The sequence below is a fragment of the Vanellus vanellus genome (assembly GCF_965231255.1).
Source record: "Vanellus vanellus genome assembly, contig: HAP1_SCAFFOLD_45, whole genome shotgun sequence".
NCBI lineage: Eukaryota > Metazoa > Chordata > Aves > Charadriiformes > Charadriidae > Vanellus > Vanellus vanellus.
Window position 1 is genome coordinate 772,350 of NW_028128545.1, and position 19,349 is coordinate 791,698.

General features: G+C 51.4%; 1 protein-coding gene across 1 annotated transcript in view; it reads left to right on the forward strand.

Annotated features, from left to right (window-relative positions):
- Positions 1–19,349, forward strand: part of LOC309684213 (olfactory receptor 14A16-like) — a gene marked incomplete at both ends in the record, with an annotated part of 151,839 nt that overhangs the window by 111,747 nt on the left and 20,743 nt on the right. The gene's annotated exons all lie outside the window — the stretch shown is intronic.

Consider the following 19,349-nt stretch of genomic DNA (forward strand, 5'->3'; position numbering starts at 1 on the left):
GGGAGGAGCTGGGGCTGTGCGGTGAGTGCCCAGAGCTCTGCATCAGCCTGTGGCGGGCAGTGCTGTGGGGCCAGCCCAGACTGGGCTGCTGGGCTGGGCTGTCCTGGGGAGAGGGCAGGGGAGGTGGGCAGAGCTGGGGAGGGCTGGGAAGTGCCTGGGAGAGGACAACGCCAGTACTAGAGCCCTTTCCAGGGAAGACGGAGGCAAAGACGTCGTTGAGTATCTCAGCCTTCTCCATGTCCCAGGTGACCAGGTCTCCCCTTTCCTTCCCAAGTGGGCCCACATGTTCCCTCGTCTTCCTTCTGTCACCGACATACCTATAGAAGGCTTTCTTGTTGCCCCTGATGCCCCTGGCCAGATTCACCTCCACCTGGGCTTTAGCTTTGCTAACCTGATCCCTGGCTGCACGGACAATTTCCCTGTTTCCTCCCACACTACCTGTCATTGCTTCCACCCTCTGTAGGCTTCCTTTTTCTCTTTGAGATTGAGCAGGAGCTCCTTGGTCATCCGCTCAGGTTTACTGGTGTCTCTGCCTGACTTCCTCTTTGTTGGCATGCATCGCTCCTGAGCATGGCAGAGGTAGCCCTTGAATATTAGCCAACTTTCTTGGGCCCCTCTTCCTTCCAGGGCTTTGTCCCACTGTACTCCAGCAAGCAGATCCCTGAAGAGGCCAAAGTCTGCTCTCCTGAAGTCCAGGGTAGCGTGCTTACTGTGCGCCCTCCTCGCCACATTAAAGATCTCAGACTCTGCCATCTCAAGGTCACTGAAGCCAAGGCTGCCCTTGACCATGACATTCCCCACTGGCCCCTCTTTGTTGGTGAGAACAAAGTCCAGCATGGAACCTCTCTTTGTTGGCTCCTCTGTCACTTGGAGAAGGATGTTATTGTCAATGCATTCCAGGAAGCTCCTGATTTGCCTGTGCGCTGGTGTGCTGTCCTTCCAACAGATATTGGGGTGGCTGAAGTTCCCTCTGAGGACCAGGGCTTGTGAACGTGAGGCTGCTCCTCATGTTCTATAGAGGGCCTTATCCACTCGGTCTTCCTGCTCAGGTGGCCTCTTGCAGAACCCCCCCTTAACATCACGTCTCCGTGCCCTCCTTTAAATTTTGACCTATAAGCTCTCGGTCGGCTCCTTATCCGTCCCCAGGCAGAGCTCCATGCACTCCAGCTGGTCCTTGACATAGAGGGTGACACCCCCTCCTTGTCTCCCCTGCTTGTCCTTCCTTAAGGGCCTGTACCCATCCATTCCAACACTACAGTCATAGGAGCCATCCCACCATGTCGCTGCAATGCCAATTAGATCATAGTCTTGCAGGCTAGGGAGTTCCACCAAAACATGAGGAGCAACTTCTTTGCTTTGAGGGTGTCAGAGCACTGGCACAGGCTGCCCAGAGAGGTGGGGGAGTCTCTGACTCTGGAGACATTCAAAACCCTCCTGGACACCGTCCTGTGCAATCTTCTGTAGCTGAACCTGCTCTGGAAAGGGGTTGGACTTGATGAACTCCAGACATCACTTCCAACCACTCCTGTTCTGTGGGGAAGGTGGAGAAGTCTGTCAGTACCTAAAGGGGGCCTACAGGAAAGTTGGAGGGACTCTTTTTCAGGGAGTGCAGCCATAAGACAAAGGGTAATAATTTTAAATTGAAAATGCATAGATTTAGATTAGATATTATTAAGAAATTCTTTACCGGAAAAGGTTGCCCAGAGAGGTTTTTGATGCCCCATCCCCAGAAATGTTCAAGGCCAGGTTGGACAGGGCTTTGAGCAACATGGTGTACATGGAGGTGCCCTTGCCCAGGACAGGGGGGTGGGAACTAGGTGATCTTCAAGGTCCCTTCCTAATCTAACCATTCCATGAGTCTATGATTCTACCCCTACAGGGATCCCTCCTTCCACTCACAGATTCTCCCCACAGCAGCGTGGGCAGCTCTGTGGGCAGGCTGAGTGGGGATCCTGGCAGGGGGCAAAGTCCCTTCCCCGGCACACAGGGGGCTCCCTGGAGTGCAGGGACCCTGTTCTGAAGGACAGCCCAGGGTACCCCTGGCTACACACACAGCTTCCCACCCCTGAAGCCATCCCCAGGAGATGGCAGCCATCATGACCTTTGCCTCTGATGCCTCTGAGCATCTCCTCTACCACTTGGAGAAAGAAGTTGTTGCCAATACAATCCAAGAACCTCCCCCATTGCCTATGCCCTGCTGTGTTACCCTTCCAACAGATGTCAGCAAACTTGCTGAGGGGACATTCTGTCCCCTCATCCAGGACGTTGATTAACATGTTGAGCAAGACTGGCCAGTATTGACCCCTGGGGAGCACTGCTACTTACAGGCCTCCAACTAGACTCTGCGCCGAACACTATGCTATATCAGCCTCATTCCCCACAATATTCTTGTGTCCAGTTAGGACATTATGGTCTGATTGGCTGGATAAGTAGATGGGTAATAACTGAGAAGGATAGTTGGGCTTGGAGGAATGTGGTGAATGCGTAGTGTTCTGCCCAGAGGGATGTATCTAGTAGGGTTCCACCATGTTTCAAGGGCTCTTAATTACCCAAAGGAGATGAGAAAATGCTTTTTTCATAACATTTGTAGAGGACACCTCATTGAGGAGAGCAGACACTATATTAGGTTGCCATCCCAAGGGACCTAGACAGGCTTGAATGACGGGCTAATAGTAACATCATGTTATCCAACAAGGACAGATCTAAAGTTCTTTCCCTGAGGCTGACTAAGGGCCTGAAGTGACAGAGGGCAGGGACTGCCTAGGTTGGTATCAGCACTGCAGGAAGGCTCTGGTGGTCCTTCGGTTTCATTAGGCAAAACATGGAGCCATCAGCAAAGGCCAAAAGCATCCTGGGCAGTATGAACAGGAGCACAGCCAGTGGGAGTGATTATCGCCCTGGGCTTAGCACATCTGAGAACAGATCCAGAATCCTCCCCTAGGTTCTGATCCCCCACAATGCCTGAGAGACACTGTTAAACTGAAGCCTGTTCAGTGGAGGGCCACCAAGGTGGTCAGGGTTGGAGCCCTTGTGCTGTGAGAAGAAGCTGAAAAGGCTGGGCTTGTCCAGCTGGAAGAAAGGAAGATCTTGGGGGAACATGCAGCAGCATGTCCTGGTGCACAACAGGATGCCCATGAGCCAGCAATGTGCCTTGGTGGCCAAGAAGGCCAATGGCATCCTGGGGTGCTTCAAGAAGAGTGTGGCCAGCAGGTCGAGGGAGGTCATCCTTCCCCTCTACTCTGCCCTGGTGAGGCCTCATCTGCAATATTGTGTCCAGTTCTGGGCTCCCCAGTACAAGAAGGACAGGGATCTGCTGGAGAGGGTCCAGCAAAGGGCTACAAAGATGATGAGGGGATTGGAACATCTCTCTTATGAGGAAAGGCTGAGGGACTTGGGGCTTTTCAGTCTGGAGAAAAGAAGACTGAAGGGGGACCCTATCTATGCTTATAAATACTTACAGGGATGGTGCCAGGGGATGGGAAAAGTCTTTTTTCAGTGGTGTCCAGTGATAGGACTATAGGGAACGGGCACAAACTTGAACGTAGGAAGTTCCATCTTAACATGAGGAGGAACTTCTTTCCTTTGGGGGTGGCAGAGCACTGGCACAGGCTGCCCAGAGAGGTTGTGGAGTCTCCCACTCTGGAGACATTCCAAACCCGCCTGGACGCCGTCCTTTGCAACTACTGTAGGTGACCCTGCTCTAGGAGGGGGGTTGGAGGAGATGATCTCCAGAAGTCCCTTCCAACCCTGACCTCTCTGTGATTCTGTGAAACTGGAGAAACATGGATTTGAAGGGTGGGCTGTTCAGTGGATGAGGAACTGATTGGATGGTCCCATCCAGAAGGTAGTGGTCAATGGCCTCATGTCCAGATGGAGACTGGTGACAAGTGGTGTCCCTCAGTGGTCCATACTGGGACCAGTACTGTTCAATATCTTCATCAATGACACAGGCAGTGGGATCGAGTGCACCCTCAGCAAGTATGCTGATGACACCACGCCGAGTGGTGCGGTTGACGCTCCCATTGACAGGATGTCATTTAGAGGGACCTGGACAGGCTCAAGAAGTGGACCCGTCTGAACAGCATGAGGTTCAACAAGGCCAAGCGAAGGGTCCTGCACCTGGGTCGCGGCAATCCCTGATATCCATACAGCCTGGGGGATGAAGGGATGGAGAGCAGCCCTGCCGAGAAGGACTTGGGTGTACTGGGGGATGAAAAGCTGGACATGAGCTGGCAATGCGCCCTCGCAGCCCAGAAAGCACACGGTATCCTGGGCTGCATCAAAAGAAGTGTCACCAGCAGATCGAGGGAGGGGATTCTGCCCCTCTGCTCTGCTCTGGTGAGCCCTCACCTGGAGTGCTGCTCCAGCTCTGGAACCCTCAGCACAGGAGAGACATGGACCTGTTGGAGTGGGTCCAGAGGAGGTCACAAAGATGCTCCAAGGGCTGGAGCCCCTCTGCTGTGAGGAAAGGCTGAGAGAGTTGGGGTTGTTCATCCTGGAGAAGAGAAGGCTCTGGGGAGACCTTATTGTGCCCTTCCTGTACCTGAAGGGGGCTTACAGGAGAGCCGGGGACAGAGTTTTTAGCAGGGCCTGTTGCGATAGGACAAAGGGTGAGGGTTTAAACTAAAAGGGGGGAAATTTACACTAGATATGAAGACCTTTTTAACTATGAGGGTGGTGAGACACTGACCCAGGTTGCCCAGAGAGATGGTAGATGCTCCATACTGGAAACATTCCAGGCCAGGTTGGCCGGGGCTTGGAGACAGCTGACCCAGTTGAAGGTTTCTCTGCCCATGGCAGGGGGGTTGGACTAGATGACCTTTAATGGTCCCTTCCTACCCAAACCATTCTATAATTCTAAAAAGAGCCATTTTTTACTGGGAGGGGAACAAGTCTGTACTGGAAGGGTTTAATGAAATACAGTTTGTAATGGTACAGTGCCCAGTCATACTGGGAAGGGATCAGAGGATCCAGTTTATACTGGGAGAGTGCTCAGCCTGTACATGGAGGGGTTAAAGAGGACCAGTTTGTAGTGGGAGGGGCCAAGTCTTTACTGGCAGGGGTTAAAGCAATCCAGTTTGTACTGTGACAGAGCCCAGACTGTAGTTGGAAGGGGCCAGGGGATCCAGTTTGGACTGGGAGGGTGGCCCAGTGTACCCTGGGAGGGTCTAAAGGGATAAAGTTTGTACTGGGACAGGGCCCAGTCTGTTTGTACTGAGACGAGGCCCAGACTCTGCTGGGATTTGGTCAGAAGATCCCGTTTCTACGTGGAGAGGGCCCAGTCTGTACTGGGAGGAAACTGTGGGATCCAGTCTGTACTGAGATGAGGCCCAGTCTGTCCACGGCAGTGTTAAAGCAATCCATTTTGTACTGGTACACAGAGTAGTCTGCACTGGGAGCTGGGCTGGGATCCACTTTGGACTTGGAAGAGGCTCTGTCTCCACTGGGTGGAATTAAAGGGATTCTGTTTATACTGGGACAAGGCCCATTCTGCACTGGGAGGGAATCAGGGATCCAGTTTGGACTGGGACAGGGCCCAGTCTGTCCTGGCATAAGTTAGAGGATCCAGATTGTATTGGAGGTGGCCAGTTGGTAGTGGGTGGGGCCCAGGGAGTCCATTTTGGACTCGGCATTGGCCCAGTCTGTACTGGGAGGGGTTAAAGGGATCCAGTTTCTATTTGGACGGAGCCCAGTCTTTAGTGTCAGGTGTTTAAGGGATCCGGTTTAGAATGGGACAGAACCCACTCTGTACTTGGAGGGGTTAAATGGAGTAATCTCTATTTGTTGACAGTCAGTTCCATACTGTGAGGGGAGCAGGGGATCCAGTTTGTACCAGGAGGGGACCCAGTCTGTACTGGGAGGGGGCCACACCATCTAGTTCGTACTGCCACGGGGACCAGTCTGTAGTGGGAGGGATTAAGGGATTTGGTGTGTACTGGGAAGGGCGCAGTGTATAGCGGGAGGGTTTAAAGAGATAAAGTTTATAATGGAGTGGGGCCCAGTGGTTACAGGGAGGGGGTCATGGGATCCAGTTTGTACTGGCACCTGACCCAGTTTCTGAGTGGAGGGGATTAGGCGGTCGAGTTTGTACTGGGACAGGAACTAGTTTTTACTAAGATGGGATCAAGTTTGTACTAGGAAAGGGCCCCATCTCTACTGGCAGAGATTGAGGGGATCCACTTCGTACTGGGTCAGGGCCCAGTCTCTACTGGGAGGGGTTGAGGAGATCCACTTTCTAGTGAGACAGGGCCCAGTCTGTCATAGGAAGGGTTAAAGGGATGCAGTTTATACTGGAACAAGGCTCAGACTGTACTGGGAGTGGACTGGGGATCCAGTTTGTACAGGGACACGGCCCAATCTTCTTGGGCTTGGTGAAAAGGGACCCATTTTGGACTTGAAAGGGCCCAGTCTGTGCTGCGCAGTTGCCAGGAGATCCAGTTTGTACTTGGATGGTGCCCAGTCTGCATTCCGCGGGGATCAGGGGATCCCACTGATACTGGGATAGGGCCCCATCTATACTGGGACGCGTTAAAATAATCCACTTTGTACTGGGACAGGATGCAGTCTGTACTGGGAGGTGTTAAATAAAGGCAAACAAGGCAGATATCATGGTGGGAGTCTGCTATAGACCACCCAACCAGGATGAAAAGACAGATGAAATATTCTAGAAGCAGCTGGGAGAAGTGTCACCATAGCCAGCCCTTGTCCTCGTGGGGGACTTCAACTTACCGGATATCTGCTGGAAATGCAATACAGTGGAGAGGAAACAGCCCAGGAGGGTCCTGGAGTGCGTTGAGGATAACTTCCTGACGCAGCTGTGGAGGGAGCAGAAGAGGGAAGCACCCCGCTGGAGCTGTTGTTTGCCTACAGAGAAGGGCTTTTGGGGGACGTGAGGACTGGAGGCCGTCTGGGGCATAGTGATCATGAAATGTCAGAATTTTCAATTCTTGGAGAAGTCAGGAGGGGGGTCAGCAGAACTGCCAGCTGGGACTTCCGGAGGGTGGGCTTTGGCCTGTTTAGGGGTCTGGTTAACAGAGTCCCTTGGGAGGCAGTCCTGAAGGGCAAAGGAGCCCAGGAAGGCTGGATATCCATCAAGAAGGAACTTTTAAAGGCACGGGAGCAGGCTGTCCCCATGTGCCGAAAGACGAGCCTTCAGGGAAGAAGACCTGGCTGAACAGAGAGCTTTGGCTGGAACTGAGGGGAAAAAAGGAGTTTATGACAGTTGGAAGAAGTGGCAGGCAACTCAGTTGGACTGCAAGGATGTCACGAGGTTATGCAGGGAGAAAATTAGAAGGATTAAAGCCCAACTAGAAATTAATCTGGCCATGCCATAGACGACAATGAAAAATGTTTCTGTAAATACATCAACAAAAGGAGGGCGAAGAAGAATCTCCGTCCTTTATTGGATGTGGAGGGAAACACAGTGACCAGGGATGAGGAAAAGGCTGACGTTCTTAATGCCTTCTTTGCCTCAGTCTTTAAGAGTAAGACCAGTTGCTCTCTGGGGACCCAGCCCCCTGAGCTGGAAGACACGGGTGGGGAGCAGAATGAAGCCCCCACAATCCAAGGGAAATTGGCGAGGGACCTGCTACATCACTTAGAAATACACAAGACTATGGGGCCGCATGAGATCCACCCAAGGGTACCGAGGGAGCTGGCGGGAGTGCTCACCAAGCCACTTTCCTTCATTGATCAGCATTCCTGGCTAACTGGGGTGGTCCCAGTTGACTGGAAGATAACAAACATGGCACCCATCTACAAGAAGGACCAGAAGGAGGACCTGGGGAATTACAAGCCTGTCAGTCTGACCTCGGTGATGGGAAAGGTTATAGAGGAGATCATCCTGAATTCCATCATGTGCCACGTACAGGACAACCAGGTGATCAGACCCAGCCAGCATGGGTTTATGAAAGACAGGTCCTGCTTGAGAAACATGACCTCCTTCTATGACAAGGTGACCCACTCAGTGGATGAGGGAAAGGCTGTGGATGTTGTTTATCTGGGCTTCATTAAAGCCCTTGACACTTTCCCACAGCATTCTCCTGGAGAAACTGGCTGCTCATGGCTTGGACGGGTGTAGACTTCGCTGGGTAAAACACTGGCTGGACGGCTGGGACCAACGAGTGGTGGTGAATGGAGTTCAATCCATTTGGTGGCCGGTCACAAGTGATGTCCGGGGGGCTCAGTACTGGGGCCGGTTCTCTTTAATACCTTTATCAACGATCTAGACAAGGGGGTGGAGTGCCCCTCAGTAAGTCTGCAGATGACACCAATTAAGGTGGGAATGTTGATCTGCCTGAGTGTAGGAAGGGTCTAGAGAGGGGTCTGGACCGGCTGGACTGACGGGCCGAGGCCAAAGGTGTGGGGTTCAACAAGGCCAACGGACGGGTCCTGCTCTTGTGTCACAACAACTTCACACAGCGCTACATGCTTGGGGCAGAGTGGCTGGAAAGCTGCCCAGCAGAAAAGGACCTGGGGGTGTTGGTGGCTGAATATGAGCTTGCAGTGTTCCCAGGTGGCCATGAAGACCCACAGCATCCAGGCAGGTACCAGTAACAGTGTGGCCAGCAGGACTAGGGAAGTGATCGTCCCCCTGTACTCGGCACTGGTGAGGCCCCACCTCGAGTACTGTGTTCAGTTTTGGGCCCCTCAGTACAAGAAAGACATTGAGGTGTTGGAGTGTGTCCAGAGAAAGGCAACGGAGATGGTGAAGGGTCTGGAGGACAAGTCTTATGAGGAGCGGCTGAGTGAGCTGGGGTTGGTCAGCCTGGAGAAGAGGAGGCTGAGGGGAGACCTTATCACTCTCTACAGCTCCCTGAAAGGACGTTGTAGTAAGGTGGGGGTTGGTCTCTTCTCCCAAGTAATGAGAGATAGGACTTGAGGAAATGGCCTCAAGTTTCTCCAGGGGAGATTTACACTGCGTATTAGGAACACTTTCTTAAGCTAAAGGGCTTTCAAGCACTGAACAGGAGGCCCAGGGAAGTGGTTGAGTCACCATCCCTGGAGGTATTTAAGGGATGTGTAGATGTGGCACATAGGAACATGGTTTAGTGGTGGACTTGGCAGTGTTAGGTTTGCAGTTGGACTCTATGATCTTAAAGGTCTTCTGCAATTCTAAATGATTCTATGATTCTTTTGGGACTCTGGACTTTGTTTTGTCCTTGCCCCTTTTTGGGAGGCCAGGAGGTGTCACAGAATTTTCCTACACTCGGCCTCGCTCCCCCTCACACCCCACCACCCCCAGGAAGAGCCCTGAGCCACCAGTGAGGGGCAGGACCTGCCTTCCCAGGGCCTGGGGGTCAGGGTTTGGCCTTTCTGCTGCATCAAACAAGCCAAGGGGTTCCTCAGCATTACAGCCACCTGCACAGTGCCTCTGCCTACCTGCAACCACAGCCTCCAGTTATCTCCTCTAACGAGCCCATGGGGAGGCTTTGGCAGTAACGAGCCTCAGTGGGACCAATCAAGGCTTCCAGGTACTTTGCTTCTGACTTGGACTTCTTGAGCACTTTTTTCGATCTTCTCTCAGTGTCTGAGGTTTATGGACTCAGCACCAAACACACCGTGGGGCTCATTAAAAGACAGAAAGCCCTAACAAAGTGTTTATCTTTATTGTCATTTTCTTCCAATCTTCAAGACTTGTACAGCCAATTGGAGAGGTTTCAGAATGTAGTTAAGGAGGAGATTTCAAAGTGCACCTAATAAAAATGTATTTTTTATTTTAAAGGTTATAATGTGTTACTCATGATTATCGCTTATGATTGTGATAGAAGAATTCTCTGATTGTTATGAATAGAGGGTGTCCCTTCAGGAGGTCTGGACAGGGAGGAAAAGCAGTCCCTGGAGGTCTGACACTGTAGGACAGCATTGCTCCTCACCTCCCCACCCTCCCCATTTCTGACATTGGCCACCTGGGACTGACACCACTGGTCCTTGCATCAGACTTCTCCACTGAAGTCTGCAGCTGGATGTCACAGCCCCATTGCCCCATCTCCCACCTGCGCTCCTCAGAGCCCTGGCTTCACCCAGGCACAGGAGAACTTTTCCTGGTTGTAAGAAAAGAAAAGTAAAGCAGAATCGGTTTTCCTACACAATAACACACACTCCGCAATCACATGCTCAGGACAAGCTCCCTCTCATGAGGCTGCCTTTCTACAAGGGAGTTCTTAGGAGAAATAGATTAGGAAGGTAGATAGAAAAGACAGATATAAACACAATTAAAGAGTTGTCTGAGGAGACAATTAGACTGTTGAAAGACATGCAAGGTTTTAACTCCCTGAAAGGCAAAGCAGCAACGCAGGTGAGAGGTATCTGAGTGAAGAAAGAGTAAGGGGAGGAGAAAAGTGGCGAAGAATGGAGAGGGCCTTTGCCTAGAGAGTCTGCATCTGCAAAGATGACTTTAGAAAAGAACATTGTCTCAGGAGAAGTATAAGCACCTGAAAGATTAGAGAAAGTACACACACTGTGTAACGGGAGACGAGTGGTAATGAGGTGACAGGGGAAGATCAATATTTCTTTGGAATATCCCTTTTGACAGGTCATGGGATTGGCAGAGGTCTCCGGTGAGAGAGGACAAGCAAGTGTAGCACCCGTCTTTGAAAGAGTCCAAATGTGCAACCCAGGGAGCCACTGGCTGTACAAGCTCACTTTGGTGAGGAGTGTTGGTCCATCAGTCAGAGTTCTCCCTGGTGACACTTCTGGGCACCAACAACAGAAGAACGTGTCCAAGAACCATTAGCATGGATTTCATAGAACAGAATCATAGAATCATAGATTTGTTGAGGTTGGAAGGGACCTTTAAGATCATCAAGTCCAACCATTAACCTAACCTGAAAAAAAAACACTTCTAAATCATGTCCCCAAGTACCACATCTAGCCTTTTTTTAAACGCCTCCAGGGATGGTGAATCCACCACCTCCCTGGGCAGTCTATTCCAATGCTTGATAACCCTTTCAGTGAAAAAAAAAATTCCTAATATCCAATCTAAATCTCACCTGGCTTAACATGAACCCACTTCCTCTCGTCCTATCACTTGTCACTAGGGAAAAGATGTCAGCCCCTACCGCTCTACAACCTCCTTTCAGGGAGATGTAGCGAGTGATAAGGTCTCCCCTCAGCCTCCTCTTCTCCAGGCTAAACAACTCCAACTCACAGTATCACAGTATCACAGTATCACAGTATGCTAGGGATTGGAAGGGACCTCAAAAGATCATCTAGTCCAATCCCCCTGTCGGAGCAGGAACACCTAGATGAGGTTGCACAGGAAGGCGTCCAGGCGAGTTTTGAATGTCTCCAGAGAAGGAGACTCCACAACCTCCCTGGGCAGCCTGTTCCAGTGCTCTGTCACCCTCACTGAGAAGAAGTTTCTTCTCAAATTTAAGTGGAACCTCTTGTGTTCCAGCTTGAATCCATTACCCCTTGTCCTATCACTGGTCGCCACTGAGAAGAGCCTGGCTCCATCCTCATGACATTCCCCCTTTATATATTTATAAACGCTAATAAGATCACCCCTCAGTCTCCTCTTCTCCAAACTAAAGAGACCCAGCTCCCTCAGTCTTTCCTCATAAGGGAGATGCTCCACTCCCTTAATCATCTTAGTTGCCCTACGCTGGACTCTCTCCAGCAGCTCTCTGTCCTTCTTGAACTGAGGGGCCCAGAACTGGACACAATATTCCAGATGCGGTCTCACCAGGGCAGAGTAGAGGGGAAGGAGGACCTCTCTCGATCTGCTAACCACCCCCCTTCTAATACAGCCCAGGATTCCATTGGCCTTCTTGGCCACAAGGGCACAGTGCTGGGTCATGGTCATCCTGCTGTCCACCAGGACCCCCAGGTCCCTTTCCTCTACACTGCTCTCTAACAGGTAGCTCCCCATCCTATACTGGAACCTGGGGTTGTTTCTGCCCAGATGTAGGACCCTACACTTTCCCTTGTTGTATTTCATGAAGTTATTCCCTGCCCAAATCTCCCTCAGTTGTTCATTGTGAGACTTGTCCTCCAGACTCTTCACCAGCTTTGTTGCCCTTCTCTGGACACGCTCCAACACCTCAATGTCCTTCTTGTACTGAGGGGCCCAAAAGTGAACACAGTACTCGAGGTGGGGTTTCACCAGTGCCGAGTACAGGGGGATGATCACTGCCCCAGTCCTGCTGGCCACACTCTTTCTGTTACAGGCCAGGATGCTGTGGGCCTTCTTGGCCACCTGGGCACACTGCAGGCTCATATTTAGCCATCTGTCCACCGACACCCCCAGGTCCTTCTGTCCTGGGCAGCTTTCCAGCCCCTCTGCCCCAAGCCTGTAGCGTCCATGGGGTTGTTGTGTCCCAAGTGCAGGACCCGGCACTTGGCCTTGTTGAACCTGAAACCATGTTGAACCTGAAACCTTGTTGAACCTGTGCTTATGATAATAAGCACAAAGAAAGAGCTGCCTGAAGACAGAATTCCACAGATTACTCAAAGACAGGTGAGTTTTAACTGCCCGAAGCTCACAGCAGCAATGGGATTGTGGAGAGGTTTCTGAATGATGAAAGAGGAGGGGAAGGGAAATATAAAGCGTAATCGCAAGCGCTTCTGTGCACGTGCACGGCTGGAAAGGTGCCTTCAGACATGGTCAGGTTTGTTAGGAGAGGTGGAAATACATGGAAGATGAGGGGGATTAAATGCAGAGCCTGAGAGAGAGAGTCCTGACAATGCAAATGGAGGGGGAGGTCCATAGCTCTCCTCTTGCTATCAATGAACATCCTGAAAACTCCTCATTTGGATCTCATGGGAGAACACCAAATGTTTATTAAAAGCATTCATGTGTGTCAGGTGATGAGGTGGTGCTTATACACGTCAAAATGTCTCAGGCTTTCAGGCAGCGCTCTGCTGTCTGACCATCAGTACCCAGTGGTACCTCCAGAGGACCCCGTGTCTCTGAAGCACATGCCTGGGCCTGGCCGCTGTCCCAGAGGAGATGCTGGAGACCAGAGCCCCCGGGAAGCTGCAGCTGGAGCCTGGGCAGAGGGTCCCAGGCACCTACACTGGCACCACCCATCCGCATCCCTGTAACTGCATCCCACCCCAGTTTTATCATCACTTGCCTTTGCAAACAGAAGCAGCACACAAAACTCCCCCGAGATCAGTATCTTAAAATAAGATAAAACCAAGCAAGAAGGATAACACCACCAACAATGTGTGAATTTTACGGTTCTAAGAGAAAGTCTTATTCACTCTGTATCTTTCATTCCATTTCTTGGTTGTTTTATCTTATTAAAATGTTCTTATAATTTCCATCATACTGGGACCTACAGCATTATGAAAGCTAATTTTTGTTTCTGGCACAGTCCCCAGGACCCCCCCAGCATAGCTCCCTTCCCTGGACTGTTTATGCCACCTCCAATCTTGGCATAGAGTGAGTCCCACTCGGTGCTGTGGACCACTCTTGCCTGATGGAGGAAAGCAGGTGGTGTGGTTTAGGCTGGGCTGGACACTAAACAAATGACAGATACTGCCTTTAAGCTCTTTCTCTTCCCAGAAGAGAAGAGAGAAATAGAAGGAGAGATTTATGGGTTTTAAGGAAAACTGAAACTACTGTAATGAAGTATTAAAATAGAAACAAATGATAATAATATCAATAAAAAATGAAATATAAAGCATATATAAAAATCCAGCATCGAGCTCCCAGGGTAACGATCATGTCACTGGGAGACACTGGGAACATCCCAGCCTGGTTTCAGTGATGGACGGGAACGGGATTCCAGATCTGGATTCAGGAACACACCGATCAGGGTCAAAGGCAGACGAACAGATAGAGTCCTCCTCGGACACCGTCCATTGAAGAAAGAGGGCTGACCCTTTGATCCCTCTGCTTTTATACTGAGCATGAGGCACTGTCTGCTCCTCCCCGCGGGTGCGACCCGGCTACGCTGTTCTGCTTCCCACCCTCCAACGGGGCACATGACAAAGTTCACTGCCTTTGGGTGTTATAGCAATAAGTATAAGCAAGAGCCTCTCTGCGCATCATTCTATGGCATCAACTACAAACATCAGACTTTATTGGCTCAAAGCAGACACTGTCTGAAGAATATCCCATTAATTTCAGAGAGTGCAGGTAGTTAGAAGAGGCTTAGCTGAAAGGTAAAATTCTGAAAAAAAATTGGTAATGTTTTACTTCAAAGCAGGACATCAGCCCAGCTGTCAACAACTGGCTATAAGGAGACTGCAGGAGACCACATTCATGAGGAATCTAAGGAAGAGTGGGCTAGATGAGGAGACAATGAGGTAGATTGAGAGCTGAATGTGTGACAGAACTCAGAGGGTTGTGGTTAATGGAGCAGTGTCAAGTGGGAGGCCTGTAACCAGTGGTGTCCCCCAGGGGTCAATACTCGGTCCAATCTTGTTCAATATATTCATTAATGACCTGGATGAGGGGACAGAGTGTATCCTCAGCAAGTTTGATACACCAAACGGTGGGATGGCTGAGACCCCAGATGGCCGCGCTGCCATCCAGTGTGATCTGGACAGGCTGGAGAGGTGGGCAGAGAAGAACCTAATGAGGTTCTACGAGAGCAAGGGCAAGGTCCTGCACCTGGGGAGGAAGAATGCAAGGCAACAGTATAGGTTAGGGGTGGACCTGCTGGGAAGCAGTTCTGAGGAGAAGGATCTGGGGGTCCTGATAGTAAATTATCCATGAGCCAGCAATGTGCCCTTATTACCAAAAAGGCCAATGGAATCCTGGGCTGCATAGGGAAGAGTGTGGCCAGTAGGTTGAGGGAGGTCATTCTCCCCCTCTACGCTGCCCTGGTGAGGCCACAACTGGAATACTGTGTCCAGTTCTGAGCTCCCCAGTTCAAGAGGGACAGGGAACTGCTGGAACAAGTCCAGCGAAGGGCAACTAATATGATTAAGGGATTGGAGCATCTCCCTTATGAGGAAAAGCTGAGAGAGCTGGGACTCTTTAGCCTGGAGAAGAGAAGGCTGAGGGGAGACATTATGGCGTACAAGTATCTAAAGGGGGGTTTGAAGGAGTTATGGAGACAGACACTTTTCAATCGTTCCCAGTGACAGGATAAGGGGCAACAGGAACAAGTTGGAACATAGGAAGTTCCATTGAAATACAAGAAAAAACTTCTTTAACTGTGAAGAAGGGTGACAGCGCACTGGCCCAGGCTGCCCAGGGAGGCTGTGGAGTCCCCTTCTCTGGACATTTTGAAGACCCACCTGGATGCAGTCCTGAGTAATATGCTCTAGGCAATCCTGCTCTAGCAAGGGAGTTGGACTAGATGATCTCTAGAGGTCCCTTCCAACTCTGAACATTCCATGATTCTGTGATTCTGTGATAAGGACAGGGGAGGGTGAGGTGGCACATAGGGGAATTTGCAAGGAACCACAAAAGGCAGGTGAAGAAGATCTCACTGGAATGGTGGGGGCTGTTAAAAGGTGGTAGTTGTCTGCTAGGTGTGTGACGATTGTCCTGGGGGATATTCGCTGGCATGTCCAGCACAGACAGCCCCAGTGAAGACCCTCTTCTGCCAGTCCTTCATGTCTTTCCCAGGAGTCCTGGCTGTGAGAGCACACTGCTGCTTGCCTCCACCCTGAAAACCCACATAGTTATGCTGTACACTGGTGTTTTCTTTTCAGATGCACATTCTTGGGAATATTCTTGAGGACAACTTTGGAAGAAGACCTAAGCCTTCAGGTCCTGCCCTGAGGAGACCCCCGGTGCGCTTGAGGTGCTGTTAGGGAGGCCAGCTCTGTCAGAGCAGCGCTCAGTGCCTGTCCCTCCTGTGCTCACAGGGCTGCCACACAGCAGGACTAGGAGCTGCCCGAGCACTCAGCCTTACAGCAAGGCAAGGGCTCCGGAGGAGAGCGTGGAAGTGGCAAGAGAGCAGCTCTGGCAAGACCAAGGCTGGTGCTCCCTGGCAGTGCTGCTGTGCTTGGACTCTCCCCTCCAGCTCTGCACATAGGCACTGCTCTGCTGCCTCAGAGAAGGCCTCAAAAGAAATGATCTTGGGCAAACAAGTTGCTGGAAGATTTTGATTTCTTTGAACATGCAGCGCTCCATGCTTTCCCTGCTCTGGCAGGGGGGTTGGACTAGATGATCTCCAGAGGTCCCTTCCAACCCTATGATTCTATGATTCTATGAGAGCATGAATGCTTATTTACACAGTCTGTGAATCTCACTAAGTCTGAAAGGTGCTTAGTTAGAAATATAAAAAGAAAAAAAAATATTCTGGACAATATTATAAAAAGTATAAAAAGGCAAAAAAACCCAAAGACAAAACCAAAACTTTAAAAAAAAAACAAAAACAACAACAACACAGAAGATCAGCATGACCTAGAATGAGTTATTTTGTAAGTGATTCACAGAAGAAGAAAGTTAAGTGCTTCTGAAAATCATCTGACCATCAATTTCCAGAGGGCATCCTTTAGGTCCTGGTTCCTCATGCTGTAAATGAGGGGGTTCACTGATGGAGGAATCACTGAATACAGCACTGCAACCATAACATTGAGAAATGGATAGGAGATAGAAGGGGGCTTCAGGTAGGCAAATATGGCAGTACTGACAAACAGGGAGACCACGGCCAGGTGAGGGAGGCACGTGGAAAAGGCTTTGTGCTGTCCCTGCTCCGAGGGGATCCTCAGCACAGCCCTCAAGATCTGCACATAGGACAGCACAATGAAAATAAAGCACCCAAATGCTAAACAACTACCAAACACAAGAAACCCAACTTCCCTGAGGTAGTCTGAATGTGAGCAGGAGAGCTTGAGGATCTGTGGAATTTCACAGAAGAACTGGTCCAGGGCATTGCCCTGGCAGAGGGGCAGTGAAAATATATTGGCCGTGTGCAGGAGAGAATAGAGAAACCCACTGCCCCAGACAGCTGCTGCCATGCGGACACAAGCTCTGCTGCCCAGGAGGGTCCCGTAGTGCAGGGGTTGGCAGATGGCAACGTAGCGGTCATAGGACATGACAGTGAGAAGAGAAAACTCTGCTGTAGCAAAGAAAAAGAAAAAAAAGACCTGTGCAGCACATGCTGCATAGGAGATGGCCCTGGTGTTCCAGAGGGAATTGGCCATGGCTTTGGGGAGAGTGGTAGAGATGGAGCCCATTTCAAGAAGAGAGAGGTTGAGGAGGAAGAAGTACATGGGGGTGTGGAGGCGGTGGTCGCAGGCGATGGCGGTGATGATGAGGCCGTTTCCCAGGAGGGCAGCCAGGTAGATGCCCAGGAAGAGCCAGAAGGTCAAGAGCTGCAGCTCCCGAGTGTCTGCGAATGCCAGGAGGAAGAAGTGGGTGATGGAGCTGCTGTTGGACATCTGTTCACTCTGGGCATGGGCCACTGTTGAAAGAGAAGGACACATTGACAATATACGGCAGACTTCTCTGAGACAATCCTGTAATATTTCACAAAAAAATCGCTCCACATTGATTTCTCTTTCTTTGTCATACTTTCATTCAGCTCCTTTTAGTGCGATCAGGTTTGTGCTGCTGAGGGCACTTCCTTTGAAGGGGCAGAAATCCTTCTCTTTCTCAGTGCTTTTAGCCTGAATACTCGTGAGCCCAGAGGGACAAAAAGGCTCTCTGTGCCTTAGTGCAGAGTCAGGAGAGCTGCTCTGCCCACCAGTGACCTGCTGGTCACCACGCAGGTACTCCTGATTACACCTATCTCCATGGGACAAACGACCCCCTAAAAATGTACTTGAAGAAAAAAAAAGAATGAAAGGGCTTTTGTGAGTGTAGGAGAGTCCAGTTTCAAAGCCCATTTCTCCACACAGCTTTCTCTCTCCCTGTGCAGCTGAGCAGAGAGGGATGCAGAGGGTGGAGGGGCTCTCTGCTGCCTGGGGCTGTCCCTGCCAGGAGCTGTTGCTCTGTCCCCAGGTCTCCCCCTGCCAGTGCTGTCAGAGCCCATCCCACCCGCTGTGTGCTCAGCTCTGCCCTGCAGCCCCCTCCCAGCAGCAGGGCACTGCCCAGGGCCACCTCCCTCTGTGCGGGTCCGAAGGAGTGGAGCAGATCCAGCCTGATGCTGCAAGCAGAGGGGATGCTGGTGCTGTCTGTAGGTGGAGGAGTGGGTGAAGGCACTTGATGAGGTTTGTGGCAGATGTGCTGATCCCTCATTGTCACAGTGACAGTTCCTTTCCCTTAGGAGACAACTGAGAGCACAGAGCCTGGAAAGGTCTCAGTCTTTAAGGTATCCCCTGCCTTGACTTTCCTCTGTACAGCAGAAGGACACTGCCCTGCCAGAGGTTGCTCCATAACCCCACATCTTTTCCCCACAGCAAAGTGGGCGCTCCCAGGGCAGGCGGAGGGCTGACCCTGGCAGGCGGCAGAGTCCCTGCCCCGGCACACAGCCCCCGGGGTGCAGGGACCCTGCTGGCAAGGACAGCCCTGCCCACCCCTGCCTGCACACCTATCTTCAAACCCCAGAGCCGTCCCTGGGAGAAGGCAGCTGACCTTCATTGTCCCTCTGAAAATGCAGTAGGGCAGCCCTGCTCTGAAGCACGTCCTCCTGCTCCACACCAGAAAAGCCAGGAGAGCTGTCCTGACAGCTCCTATCAGCCATGGCATGTACCAGGTGTATGAGACACTGCCAGGAACTTATCCGCATTGCCCCACAGCCAGAGACTTACCATGGGAAAGGCTGTGAAGGGTTCTCGCCCGGTGTGCTCTCTCCTGTCCTCCCACCCCAGACTGCCTTTCCCTCTCTCTCCCTTCTCTTGTCTGCCCTCACTGCCTGCAGGCAGTGCCCTCAGCCCTGCTGCGCTGTGCAGAGGAGCTGCTCCTGGGCAGAGCTGTCTCTCTGCAGCGCTGCCCGCTTGCCAGGAGCTCCCTCCGTCCCAGCAGCCATGCCCAGATCAGCAGCAGAGGAGCAGCCCAAGGCAGCAGCTTTTCTGTCCCCTCTGGGCTCCCTGGAGTTGTCCCTGGGGCTCCAGGGGAACCTGCTGGGAAACAAGCTGAAGACATCACTGATGTTTTCTCCCTCAGCTGGGGAGAGAAACTTCTATCCAGCAGTTTCAATTCTCAGTCAGAGAAAGTCTAAGGTCCAAGAATACTTTTTTTTTTTTGTTTTAGTATTAGAGAGAACACCCAGACAATGCCAGGGAGCAATCTCCTTTTCCTGTTAGAAGGGAAGGCATTAGCTGAGTCAATGGAGGCTTCTAAGCCTGGGTTTGTAGTCCCTGGGGCTACAACAGGAGTTCGCTCCATCCCATGCCCACCACAAACCCCCAGCAGGTGGCATTCCTCTGGCCTCACTTCACAAGGGCACAAAAATGGCTCCTGCATGTGAGCTCCTGGTTTCAGCCCCTTTGTGAAATAATGGAGAGGGAGGGCGGGAGGAAGATGTTCGGACACAGACACCTGGGGACATCTT